The 13,405-nt window shown below is 42.3% G+C and overlaps 1 long non-coding RNA gene across 1 annotated transcript; it reads left to right on the forward strand.

Moving 5' to 3' along the window:
* Positions 1 to 2,273: 2,273 nt before the first annotated feature.
* On the forward strand, positions 2,274 to 9,951 carry LOC148341605 (uncharacterized). The gene is made up of 3 exons (XR_015839944.1): positions 2,274 to 2,385; positions 9,696 to 9,749; positions 9,830 to 9,951. It is a non-coding gene; the product is annotated as an uncharacterized LOC148341605 (long non-coding RNA).
* The last annotated feature ends 3,454 nt before the right edge of the window (positions 9,952 to 13,405 follow it).

The following is a 13,405-nucleotide window of genomic DNA, read 5'->3' on the forward strand; positions in this document are numbered from 1 at the left end:
GTGACATCAAGGACTGCGTTACGGCGGAGGAGGCTGAGGCTCACATCATCACTTCAAGCCCTTTATACCCACAGGCAAATGGCCAGGCTGAGAAGGGAGTGCAAATCATCAAGAGACTGCTAAGGAAGGCCAAGGATGATGCATCTGATCCTTACCTTGCCCTATTGAGTTACAGAGCTGCACCTCTGGAGTGGGGAGCTTCTTCGCCTGCTGACCTACTCATGTGCCGTAAGCTTCGCACCACAAATACCACAAATACCACAAGGACATGACTACAACATTTGGATTGAAAATAAGAGAATGCTCAAACTCAAACAGAAAATTGCATATGACGAGCTACAAAACATCTGGAACGTCTTTCTGAGAAAGACACTGTAAGGATCGAGGGACCTAATTGTTGGGACAGAAAAGTGACTGTCCTTATCGAAGCCGGACCGAGATCTTACATTGTGGAAACAAAGCATGGACAAAGAGTGAGGAGGAACAGGAGGAGTCTTCTGAAGGTTCCCGAGGACTGGAAGAAATCTTCTGATGCGGCTGAGGCTGCAAAGCAGGCGGATACATCGAAGGAGCACAGACCTCAACCGCCAGCAATTTCTGGGATTACTGAACCTCTTCGAAGATCAACAAGAGTTAGACGACAACCGGACAGGCTGATTGAAAATGTTTAATGTTGTGTGATTGTTGCTAAAATTGTTGTAGAGCTGCTTGTTGTCATAAAAAATGGATAGATATTGTTAAGAAGTGAAAATAATTGATAACAAAACAAAATTATTATAATAATAATAAAAAATAATAATAATGAAAAAAAAGCATAGGCATTGTTTAACGTTTGAAAGGGAGATGTAATGATAGCAGTTATATCATTGGCCACTAGTTGGCAGTATTGCCCGACGTGTGTTTTGGTTACCAGACGAACAAGTGTGTCTGCACATAGACGAGAATGCAAGTCAGTAAATAAAGAGACACAAGCTTGCAGCATCACGTTGCCTGCGTGACTTCTTAAGATAGAAGACGGAACATTACAGTAACCATTAAAAATAACGTATAGTAACCATAAAATTATTTAAAAAAAACGTATCGTAAACATACTAAAGCTGTTGCTTTATGTTATTTACAAAGAATTTTTGTTTAAAATCCCCCTGGCTCTTCTTTTTGAGTTTTCTATATTATGTACGTATTAGTAACTGACCTTCCCACAACTCCCTGGCAGAAGGTAGGCACTGATTTTTTTCATATAAGAGAACATTATCAGATTCCCAAGCGTGAAAAAATCCTGAGTGACATGGCAGGTGCTAAGTACTTCAAATTAGATGCATCGCATGGATTTCGGTATTCATAAATGTGTTTGGTTTGCTTCTGTGAATAAAGATTTTTAAAAAAACGTATTAGTAAATATTTATCATCTCATCAATATTTGCACAACAGAGTACTGAGTTTCGAGATCCTCACAATAATAATTCTCAAAATTATATTTCTTAGCAATTTAGCTTAGTTAAGGGATATTTTATTGACAATCTAACATCAATCTACAAAGACAGAAAAAGATTGGTGGTGGGGGGGCGCGAATCTTTTTCTTCTTGGTAGGGGCGGGCGTGAAATAATTGAGAAGCACTGCTAGTATTTGCAGACATTATATTCATACAATCTCGCAGCCCGAGTGAAACACAGCATTGTTGCAAGTTCGGGAGGAGAAACTTAAACGTCCCACTGCTGGAGTAGCAGCGGCTTCTCGAGGTAAAGACGGAAGTGACGTCAGATCTTACGCGCCAATGTGGCGTTATTTTAGTTATTTTTTATTTATTTTTTTTTATCAACCGAATTAAAATATTATATAGAATATATATTGAAATAGAACAGCCAGGGGTAAAAACATACACAGAGGCAAAGAAATATATTTGAAAAATACGTGCTTAAAGCATGACGTCATAAGCAAGCGCGCAGCTTCCGAAGGACCTCGACCACATCCACCGACCCGTCCACACCGGAACAAAAACAGTCCACCGCTAAATTCTTCTGATTTAGTGTGGAACTGACTGTAAATTTCTCACAGAATGTCCAGTGCTACTCTAAAGGACTACGACATAATTCATTAAGTCTTTGTGTCCCGATAACTCATCTTCGCGCGTTGATGCTTTTCGGCGTAGTTTGCTTAGCTTGTTAGCTTAGCTTGTTAGCTTGCTAGCCGCTAACGAAAAGAGGCACATGACTCATCGCCAAGCAGAGATCAAGTGCGGATTTTTTGGAATTATCATTTGAAAATGTGTGCTAGAACGACACCCAAGTACAAAGAGGAACTTTGTGGAATAAAAGAAGAGAACGAGCAACATTTTCAACTGCTGGGCGAAGTTAACAAGCAGCCTCCTGTTGTGCTACACAAAGCAGGTTTGTACCCGTCTTACTCTCATTTGCTTTGGAAAGAACGACTTTCTATCGTTAAAAATATACATAACAACATTAAGTTTTTGGGGGAAATCGTTCACGGTTATTGCCGTTTTATTTTTAAATATTGCCTTTTACTTGCCGATTTGCTGAACAATTGTTTATGCCAAATGAAATCAGTGCAGAAAATAAATGCCAAAGAATAACCATTAGTGGGGGGGTCAACTCCGTGTTTTTTTTCCCAGTTTAAAATTTGAATTGATTATTTAACATTTTACTTATTCCGGTTTTTAAATGTTGTTAAAGAAATTAAGTTTGTCATGTCATCATGTTTCAAAACTATGCTGACAGATGTAGTGTACTTTTATATCCACTGTTGGAGTTGAGCCACCGAGAAAATGAGAAACATTTTGTAAATGAATCTTAAAAGCCAAAGTTACTCCAATGCGTGATCGTTTTTTGTACTCAAGAAGAATAGGGTCAAATAAAGACTCAACAACAACTGAATAGAGTTCCAATATTTAGTTTCTTCAATTTCTGGCATTCAGGAAATAGTACAAATACAGATATATGGGCGGCTTTGTCTTCATCTGACGAGAAACTGTACTCAAGACGAGTACTATCGAAAAATGGCGCGCTGATCTCAGCCCAGCCTCACATTTTATAGGAGGTTTTTTATGTCAAGGGTCATGTAGGTTGAATCGGTCGTCCTTGCTCCTTCCCCCGGCCCGGCCCACGTTCCAGGTCCAAGGCTGACCTTCTCGGGCAGAAGGCAGTCTCTCCGTCTCTCCTGCTCACATTCCCCTGTAATCTCGTCAGTGTACAGATTGTGTGGTGTATGTTTTCCCAGATCAGATTATATTTTTGGGTCTTCTTGATAGCATCCCTGTGACGTCCTCCTCCAACTTGATATGTTTGTATCTTCTATGGCTTATGTGGAGAATGTGCTTTGAAGTATTTGTCCATGAAGTGCTATCTGGTTTGTCATCAGTTTGACCTGAGCAGACTGAATCTGTTTGTTCTGAATGAGAGTGTGGGTCATGAAAATACAATGTGTGCAATTTTGAGGTCTTACATTGAAACTAAGTCATATAAATTAAGCATATGAATGCATCAGTAAACACCAAGACTACAATCCCAGTCAATCTTATCGATGCACTGTACTTCTACTTTCATTTGATAAATGCTTTTTGTTTAATCAATGTCGAACATATTCAGTAAATATGAAGCTGCTCAATTAAATAATTGACCTTCTGTCCCGTAAGTGTTTAAAATAATGCCAGCAATCATAATACAATCCTTCAATATTCATGTCAGGTGTGGCCATTCCCGATAAGAAGGGAAGGCCGGAGAGAGGGGACACCTTTCCCTTTTTGCTTTTTGGGGAGACTTCTTTTGACATCAGCACGTGACAAAAATAACCAAAATGGCTGTGTCAGAGAATTTTTTTCCATCACCAATTCTGCCATGCTCGGCGACCTGTCCACATCAACAACAAAATATACCCCATTTTTGGCGTCACAAACAGGATTCTTGCTCCATTGATGGTCTCAAGGGTGCTGGGGCGCAGGCGTTCAACAGCCGGCCGGCTGAACTTTCGGTGAGATGCTTTTACTCACAATGGGTGTTGTGCGCCTGTGTCCAAGCGGTCGGGGCTTTTGGGGTCGTTAAAGAAAGCTTGTGCGTGTGGGTCTGCTGGCTGATTGGTCATGGAAAATGTCCCTGTGTTAGTTTCAATTATTGTTTAAACAAGAGGCCTCTATAATGATTAAGACATTAAAAGATGTCAAAGTAAACGCACTGTGAAAGAACATACGAAAATGTATTAAAAAATAAATAAATAAATGAAAAAAAATAATGATAGGAACTATGTAAATGGGGACTAGCGCGGGAGAAATGTGCAGAAGATAAAGAAAAGAAAGGTCTAGTGGTTAAAGAGATGAGAAATAAGAAGTGTAAAATTATAGCTATAAACAACATAGTTGTGAATAAGCTCAGTTTGAGCACAGACCCTGGCCAGGGTGTAAATTTTAGCAGGAAAATTATGAGCTGATAATAGAAATAATGAAGAGAAGCACACTTCCACGTATCGTATTGGGCACTTTGTGGCATGGAACACAGTAAGGATCGAGGCGTACCGTTGTGTGGAGGGCCTGGGGCTGAGCCGACAGTTTCGCTGGTACGTAGCAAGAGATACGCTGTTCAGATACGTACCCTGTGATTACTCGTGTTCTGGTCGGATAATTCTGTCAGGGTCTTGCCAGCGAAACGCTGGGAAGAAGGTGGCAGCACTCTCCAAACGCGGACACAGGAAAATCAGTTTAACAAAGAGTGTTTATTGATTCACAATAGTGGAAGTCCAATCATCAATTAAGGCAAATATATCTATCTTAGCATTACATCCGTCGATAAATCAGGAGAAAACACAAAGCGCTGGCGGAGAAAAGCTAACACCAGGAAGGAGATAAACGACGGAACGAAAAGCGCTTGCACCGGCAAGGAAAAGGAAAAACGATCAACATAAATAGCTTGCCAAAAGGGCAAGAGGGAAAACCAATTGGAGAAAACGAGGAACAAAAAGAGACAGGGCAATAGCTGGCAAAGAACACAAAGAGATCCAAGAGCAAAAATGCATGAACAAGAGAACAATCGATACCAGGGTCATGAACGTGAGCAGTGCAGGAAAATTATCCGACGCCGGGCAGTCAGTGTAGGTGGCTTAAATAGTGTGTGTAATTAGTCAGTGGATGGATGTCAGGTGCGGCGCCGGTGGGCTGGTCTCCCACTCGTGATGACGCGGGCGGAGTCGGTTGTCGGAGGAGACGCCTCTGCTCAGCTGAGAAACATAAACAAAAGTGCACATGGCAGGGAGGTGACGAAAACAACAACAAAACAGGCGTGACCGGCACGGGTCACGACAACTGGGGGAAGCAGTTAATCCAGCAGCCGACGCATGCAGCTCCCATTGCGTCTGCTCTTTCCATTTCCGCTGCTCCTGGGCCAGGTTCTGGTGACGCAGTGCCCACAGCAGGCTTGTTGTCCGCACCTGCCGGTCAACAAGGTCACGTAACAGAAGTAGGGGTGGTTATAGACATGGGTTGTGAGTGGGACGTGCTTTTGCTGTGGGTTGTGGGGTTACTGCGTGATGAGCGGTCCAAAACGAGCCACTTCCTGAAATGTGTCAGCCTGTGGTCCAGCGCCATGCCTGACACAAAGAGCTCCTCTAGCACGGGGGCGCCATCGCTACCCCCTCCTCCGACAACGCTTCTATGGCTTCCAAATGCACACTTGACGCCTCAACCCGATTGGGAACCCATTCCACGATAGGGGTGCCCGCGGAGCCTCCGCATTCAAGGACTCGCAGGTCTTGGCATTCCGTTGACGACTGTTGGACAACAGTTTTTGATGGTGGAACAAGATATTCCACGCTTTGCAAGCTCCCTCTGCATATCCCAGTGAGCAACAACACTGTCACCCTTGTGGGACTCTTGAGATTGGCCGAGTCACTGCCATGGTCCGAACCCGCACCTGTGAAACAAACACTGGAATTCGAGTGGGACTGAATTTCCAGAAGGGACGGAATTTGACTGTGCACTTCCGCCGGGGGAAGCATATGTTGTCCTCCGTTCCAGCAGATTAGGCAGCTCTGAGACCAGGGTGGTGTTTCAGCACCCATTACGAATTCCTCTGTTATGGAACATTTTCCGAATTTCTCAGCACTGTGGTAGACAATGAATGGGTCACTCTGAAGCGAAAGCTCTGTTTGCGTCTCTGCCAGAGGGGTCGTGGACCCGGGCTCTCACTGACGTTGTGCTCTGCTCCACAGCGTCTCCAATTTGTTTTTGCTATATCTGCGCCTTCCCCATTTGACAGAGTTAATGCCGGCACACCTTGGGGGCAAAGGGGGGCATTCCGGCCATAATGGCTGGGATGAGGACTGCACCGCTCTTGGTTTCCTCCACATCCTGGAATGGACTCTTTCCTGTGGAAAATGGATTTCATTGGCATCTCTGGTGCTCAATTTTTGTGTGGAGTGTGTCTGCTTGTTGTATTTCAGGTGAAGTGTAGATGGAGTTGGATGCAGACTGGAATCTCACTTGGAGCAAGCGACGAGGAGGACTCCTATGAGGGTCATAAGATGTGGACGTGATAATCTGAAACAATACTGTTTGCAAGAGCTCGTCGGTGACGAGGGCTTGGCATCTCTCGAGGGAGACGAGGGCTTGGCATCTCTCGAGGGAGACGATGCCATGGGATTCTCACGCTGGAGCGTGGCCTCAACTATGTTTTTGCACATCATTTGACTCGTGTTTGTATTTTGTGTGTTTGTTTCTTGTCCTATCATGCCTTTATCACGCTGTGGATTTATTCTGTTCTGTAACGGTGTTCCTTCATCCTACTTGCCTGGTGGATGCAGGTTCACTAGAAAGGTTCAGCGAAGCTTTGATGCCTCCATATGGACTAAACTGGAAAGTGTTACTGCCGGTTTGCTTAAAGATCTAACATTGCGGGGGGAACTCCTTCGTGACCGAGGTGGTTGATTTGGGATTTTTTGGAATTATTGCTGGATTTATGTGTGGTCCTGCAGGAGGTGTTAGAGTGACACCAGGCAGCAATTTGGCCATCCACTTAGTTTTCCGAGTTAAACTACCCTTATGTAGCATGCCTTGAGCATGATTTAGGTTTTAGTCAATTAGGTTTCCCAAATTTTAGGCAATGGATTCATATAAAAGGTTGGAATGGGATTTTTGGTGACATGCTGGTGTCGTTTTTGCTTTATCAGGACAAGATTGCCTCGAGGGGGGGGAAATATGTAGTGTATTTTTTTTTATTCACTCTTATGAACATTTTAGTAATTCTCTTTAACTATGAGGGGATTGGAGACTAAAGAAGTGACCAGTTTTGGTTTTGAAATTCCAATGTGAACGAGATAGTGTCCAGGAGGACAAAAGGCTTGACCAGCTCTAGGTGTGGAGCACTCGAGGTGATAGAAGCAGTCAAGATGGCACCGGAAGGCCACTTCAAAGAGCAACCACATCTGCTCTCGCCGTAGGGAGCTTTGAGGGCAAAATCGAAGACTAGTACAATGAGAATGCATATGCAACAAGGTAAAGTTAGACATTCATGTCCGGTTTGGCCATTCCCGATAAGAAGGAACGTGAGGGGACACCCTTTCCCTTTTCTCTTTTTTGGGGAGACTTCTTTTGACATCAGCATGTGACAAGAATAAAATCTCTTTCGAACCAAAATGACTGTGTCAGGGAGGTTCTTTCCATCACCAAATCTGTCATGCTTGGCGACCTGTCCGGAGGGAAGCTGAGCCAGACCCACACATCAACAACTAAATATACCACACAGGTTAATAGAAGGTCACAAAAACATGGACTTCTTAAACAGGAAAACGTGAGTTCAGTGGTAACAGAGTTGTGTCTATGCTGGCAGTTTAGCAGGAAGTCACAAAAACAGATGCACGTCTTGAACCGTGTTTGACAGGAAACCGTTCGCGTTTAACAGAAGTGTGACCCAAAAAATGTCTTGTAAGCTGAAACCGTTCAAACAACAGGATGTGTGTGGACGGGTGTGATAAAGTCAAAGTGTTCATGTTTTTTCATTCTTTATGAGTTTGCATATTCAAAATGCTTTTCTGTGCTTCAATAAAACGCCGCACAGGAGCAGGAAAGCTTTTCTCTTTGGCGGACTGCTCCTCGCAAGTGACAAAGACAATCTTGGCTGGGTGATTCATTTATGAAGGCTTGTCTCGTTTTTGACAATAACTTCTATGACATATCTAGTTCAAGCAATTCCTTCTGGAATGATTCAAACTGACTCTAAAAACTGTGCACACTGCGGCAATAAGATCAATGGCGGTTGATTTTTAGTGGATAAAACACAAAGGGTTAAGTTTTTTAAAAAAATCAAGTACGTATTGGTCTTATTTATGAACTTTGTACTGGCTTACAATGGTCTTAACTCATTTACTCCCTTGGACGTATAAATACGTCTTTTAAAGCAATGGCGCCCTCTACCAAAGACGTATAAATACGTTTTTTGTTTTTTTTGCGTCATAGTGTACATAAGGGTCTGATGCAACCTCTGACTGAGAATCAGCCTTGTCCGCATTGTGAATCATGTAAAAATCACCCAGCAGGGGGCAGAGGTGCAGAAAATTCGCCTTGAATCTGCGCCAGAGGTACAAATGGGGGGGCGGGATCCTGGGGTAGACTTATAAGCGTGGAGAGCAGCGTGGGTAGCAGCAGCACTAGCAGCAGTCGCATTAGTAGCGTTAGCAATGAAATCCTCCAAGCAAATGACGATCGAGGAATGTTTTTTTGTAAAAAAAAAAAGCTTCCTAAAAGCATCAAGGCTTTGGAGACGCTTTGGTTGAGAGGATGACGCTTCATCGTCGTCACAACAAAGAGGCGTCTAAAGAGGCTGCGCGTGCCTTGCGGCCTGCATCGCCTGCCTTTGGACAATAGCCAAAGCAGCCGAGAGTCCTCACCAGATCCCCCCCGAACGAGGAGGTAAGCGCTCACAAGTTACCATTGAACATGTGGTTTTAGCCCTAATGCTTTTATTGTACATATCATGCATCTTGCGGACAGAAAATGTCGCGTCAATGTGCAGTTAGACGCGAGCTTGCTCGCTGACTTCCTCGTCCGGCCGCCTCTATTGCACAATTACACGCGAGCATAACTCCTCCCGAACAGGGAAATAAACGCTCGCAAGTTACAATTGAACACGCGGTTAGCCCTTATATCCACTTATTTTACATATCATGCATCTTGCGGGAAGAAAATGTTGCGTGAATGTGTAGTTAGACGCGAGCTTGCTCGCTGACTTCCTCGTCCGGCCGCCTCTATTGCACAATTACACGCGAGCATAAGTCCTCGCCGACGAGGAAGTAAACGCTCGCAAGTTACAATTGAACATGTGTTTAGCCATCATGCATCTATTGTACATATCACGCATCTTGCGCGCAGAATATGTCGCGTAAATGTGTAGTTAGACGCGAGCATAGGAAGTGAGCGAGCGAATGTGCGCTTCCAAGCAAGCATAACTCCTCCCGAACAGGGAAATAAACGCTCGCAAGTTACAATTGAACATGTGGTTAGCCCTTATATCCACTTATTTTACATATCATGCATCTTGCGGGAAGAATATGTTGCGTGAATGTGTAGTTAGACGCGAGCATAGCTCAACTCCGACGAGGAAGTATGCGAGGGAATGTGCACTTCAAGCAAGCGTGACTCCTCCCCGACGAGGAAGCAATACTGAATGGTGTCGTAATCATACAAACTTTCTACAATTCACAGATTGTGCATCCCGCGGCAAGAAGGTTCCTCCTCGTCTTGTTGGTGCAAAGAAAGGTCAATTATAATATGAAACTTCACACACCAGCAATAAAATGCAGCAATAAATATATATTTCCAATTGTTTATATTTACAGGTTGTGCATCAGGAAGCAGTGGTTCCGGATGGCGTCACACACACTGGATGGCAACCGAGGAAAATCGAAAAAATGTTGTGTGCCCTTGCATCAAGGCAACTGTTTTATTTTATATCACACAAAAAAAAGTATGTATGACACTGATGTATTTCATTTTTGTACATAGTTCAACAGTTCAGTCGTTTTCTGTGAGGTGCAAATCAATTTATTTTGTGATCAAAAACATATTTTTTGTGCTTTTTTTTGGTATTTTATAGAAGGCATGCATTATTTAGATGTTAGAGGTGTCATAAAAGCCATAAATAATAGTGTCAAAGTTCAAATTATGGTCGAAATGCATCAGTTTACAAAAAGCTCATTTTCTCCGTTTTTTCCCCAGGGATTGGAGTTTTCATGAAATTTAGCTATTTTCAAATGGCGATTGCTCAAGAATGGAAAAAGATAGAAACAAACTTTTTTTTCTGTTGGAAGAAGAGAGTCTCATCTTTCTTTTGGTGTGCTCCATGTCTATATAGCATTAGAATACAATATTCTGTGGGCCTTGCAATATTAGTCAAAACCCAGGAAAACGCTGGGATTGAGCGGGTTGCTCCAGTGAAAATGGCTGGTATTTAATGAGTTAAAAAGGGAAAACGTCACAACCCCCTTTTCGACCAACAAGCCCGGGAACATTTAGTTCTATCTCGAAATGCAAAATGAAATACTTGTAAACATATTTCACTTGAAGGATTCCTATTTTATCGATGACATTATGTTGCGATGGCCCCCAGTGGTCTGCATCAATATGTTGGGGTCCCACAACAGGTGTTTCATCAGACGCACACAATAGCCTGTGTGTGCTTACTTCAGCTCGCTTCCAGAAACGTCTGACTATGTTCGGAATGAAATCGGGCATCAGCCGCAACGTGCTTCCTTTTTAAATGCTCGTTTATCACTGTTGTGCTGCTAGAAAATGGAAGTTTACATCGTAGGACGTAATTTTGTGAAATGCCCCCATGGTCCGATCCAAATCGGGGTCGCACGCATTGCTCCGTGTGCGGCAGGCACAAGTCAAGGTAGCACGGTAGAAACATTATAAGACAAAGTTGCCGCCTGAGCTTTGACTTGACCAAACCAAATTTGTCTTTTTGTGTCCTGCAGACGTCAGACAAAATGATCTCCGTTCTGTGAAAGAGGAGCCAGACTGGACTCACATCAAAAAGGAGGAGGAGGAGGAGGAGATCAACAAGTCACCACTGAACGTTGTCCCTATAAAGACTGAAGATGAAAACAAGGATGAAAGTAAGGACAACAGAGGGGCGGAGCCTACAAGCAGCAACTCAAGTCATCACGTGGCAACAGAAGGTGATGAAGACCACTGGGGGCCATCACAAGTACATAATGAGGACACATTATCAGACACTCATGACGATGATGATGATGATGATGGGCAAGCCAAAGGTGAAAGGGCATGTCACACTGACAGTTGGGTATGTTCTCAGTGTGGGAAATCAACAACTTCAAAGTTGTCTTTGAAACGGCACACAAGAACACACGGAGAAAAACCTTTTTCATGCTCAGTTTGTGGAAAATGCTTCTCTCAAAAGGCACATATAACATATCACACAAGAACGCACAGTGGAGAAAAACCTTTTTCCTGCTCAGTTTGTGCCAAGAGTTTCTCTCAAAAGTCGCATTTAACAATCCACACAAGAACGCACAATGGAGACAAGCCATTCAGTTGCAGCGTTTGTTCTAAAAAATTTGCCACTAAACAGGGAGCTGAGAGACACGATTGTGCTGGCGAGAATTGCTGTGATCCTTGAAGCTTAAAAAAAGACGAAAAAAACAGAAGAAACTGACTATTTGTGGTAAGATGTAAATGTGATTTTGAATAAAATATGATGAATTTAATTTTGAAAAGCTTTTTTTATTGACATTAAGCCAATGTGATCAGTGCCTGAAGAAGCAACGTGTCTGAGTGATGATGATTTGTTTTGTGTGTTTACATCAAACGTGTAAATAAAATTAATTGCCTTTGCCTGGAATAACATTTTTTAACGTTATGCTTTTCAGTTGTCTTTTTAATTGTACCTAATGGAAAAGGTGTGAGAAGAAACGGTGATTATGAAATCGGTGCCTTCCACAATCATCAATAAAATCACTTGTTCCACTTGCTCAACTGGCCTTCATTACGCTGTGTGAAAAGGTGAAAAACAGATCTCGAAGTTGAACTGTAAAAAGAACAAGAAAGAGAAACGCAAGCAGTCTCAGTTTCTCTCAAAGGTTTTGGAATGTCAGGAGTTGGCAACTTGATGGCGACTGGAGTCAGCGCTGGTTTTCTCGCTGTGTTTGGCTGGCTCGTATATGTATGGTCCATTGATCAAAACTTGAACTCTTCAAATATCCCCTCAGATACATTTAATATTTCACTTTCTGAATACATTTCTGACTGGCTAAATACACTTTCTAGGTTGAGCTCGATCAAGCGTTTGGGGTTTGTTGCTAAGCAGAATCTCACTTCAGAAAAACTATCATTTTGTCAAATATACCCAATTAAATATTTTATACGTTGGATTATTTATATAATGAAATAGGGAAATATTAAAATTGGCAACCACATACAGACCTAATTCAATTAATAAGAAATATGGAAACATTTTATAAATATTGAGCTCATTGAGAAGAGTCCTAATCTTGAAATAAATATTGAATTATAAAAATGACTAATGTTTTAAATTATTTCAATAACCCGACCCCGGATGAGCGGCAGAAAATGGCTGGATGGATGGAATAATTTTAATTGCATACATATTCAAATGAACAAATATGTTAAGAAATATTCAAGTGTGAAATAAAAAGGTTTAAATTGATGATAATTTTACATATTAAAATAATTTAATAAATATTGTATTATTACAGAAGCAAGCTTAAATATAAATTGAAATAAATGAAAAAAAAAAGTCGTGTATTTTTAAATGGCCGAATTTAGATATGGGAAGTAATTCTCTTTATGAAACTATGAAGGGACTGGAGCTCACAGAAGTGACCAGTCTTGGTTCTGAAGTTCCGATGTAACCAGATACTGCCCTGAGAGAAAATAGGCCTGAGCATTGTTTATGGTGGGGGCAATTCTCTCGCCAGGTCAGTGACCTTCCAGGGTATGAGAGTAATTTAAGGTGGTCACGAGTAGACTGGTCGTATCAACGGGGAGACGCATCTGCTCTCCCTCTGGGGGACTTTTGGAGGGAAATCCCAAAGATTAGCGTGATGGGAATGCATATGCAACAAGGGAAAATTAGATATTCATGTCCGATTTGGGCATTCCCGATAAGAAGGGAATGTCTGAGAGGGGGCGTGCACGTTTTTGGGGAGACTTCTTTTGACATCAGCAAGTGACGAGAATAAAATCTTTTTTGAACCAGTTCTTTTCCATCACCAATCCAGCCTTGCTCGGCTGCCTCTCCTGAAGGCAGCAAGGACCCACACTTCAAAGACAAAATATACTACATATTGAAAGAAAAATAATACTCAAATATTGAAATAAGTATAGAATTGAATGAATTAACAACAAAGAAATAAATACCTCCTGGAAAA

Source organism: Idiotropiscis lumnitzeri, chromosome 2, assembly GCF_059441095.1.
Source record: "Idiotropiscis lumnitzeri isolate Australia: NSW breed Sydney's pygmy pipehorse chromosome 2, RoL_Ilum_1.0, whole genome shotgun sequence".
Taxonomy (NCBI): domain Eukaryota; kingdom Metazoa; phylum Chordata; class Actinopteri; order Syngnathiformes; family Syngnathidae; genus Idiotropiscis; species Idiotropiscis lumnitzeri.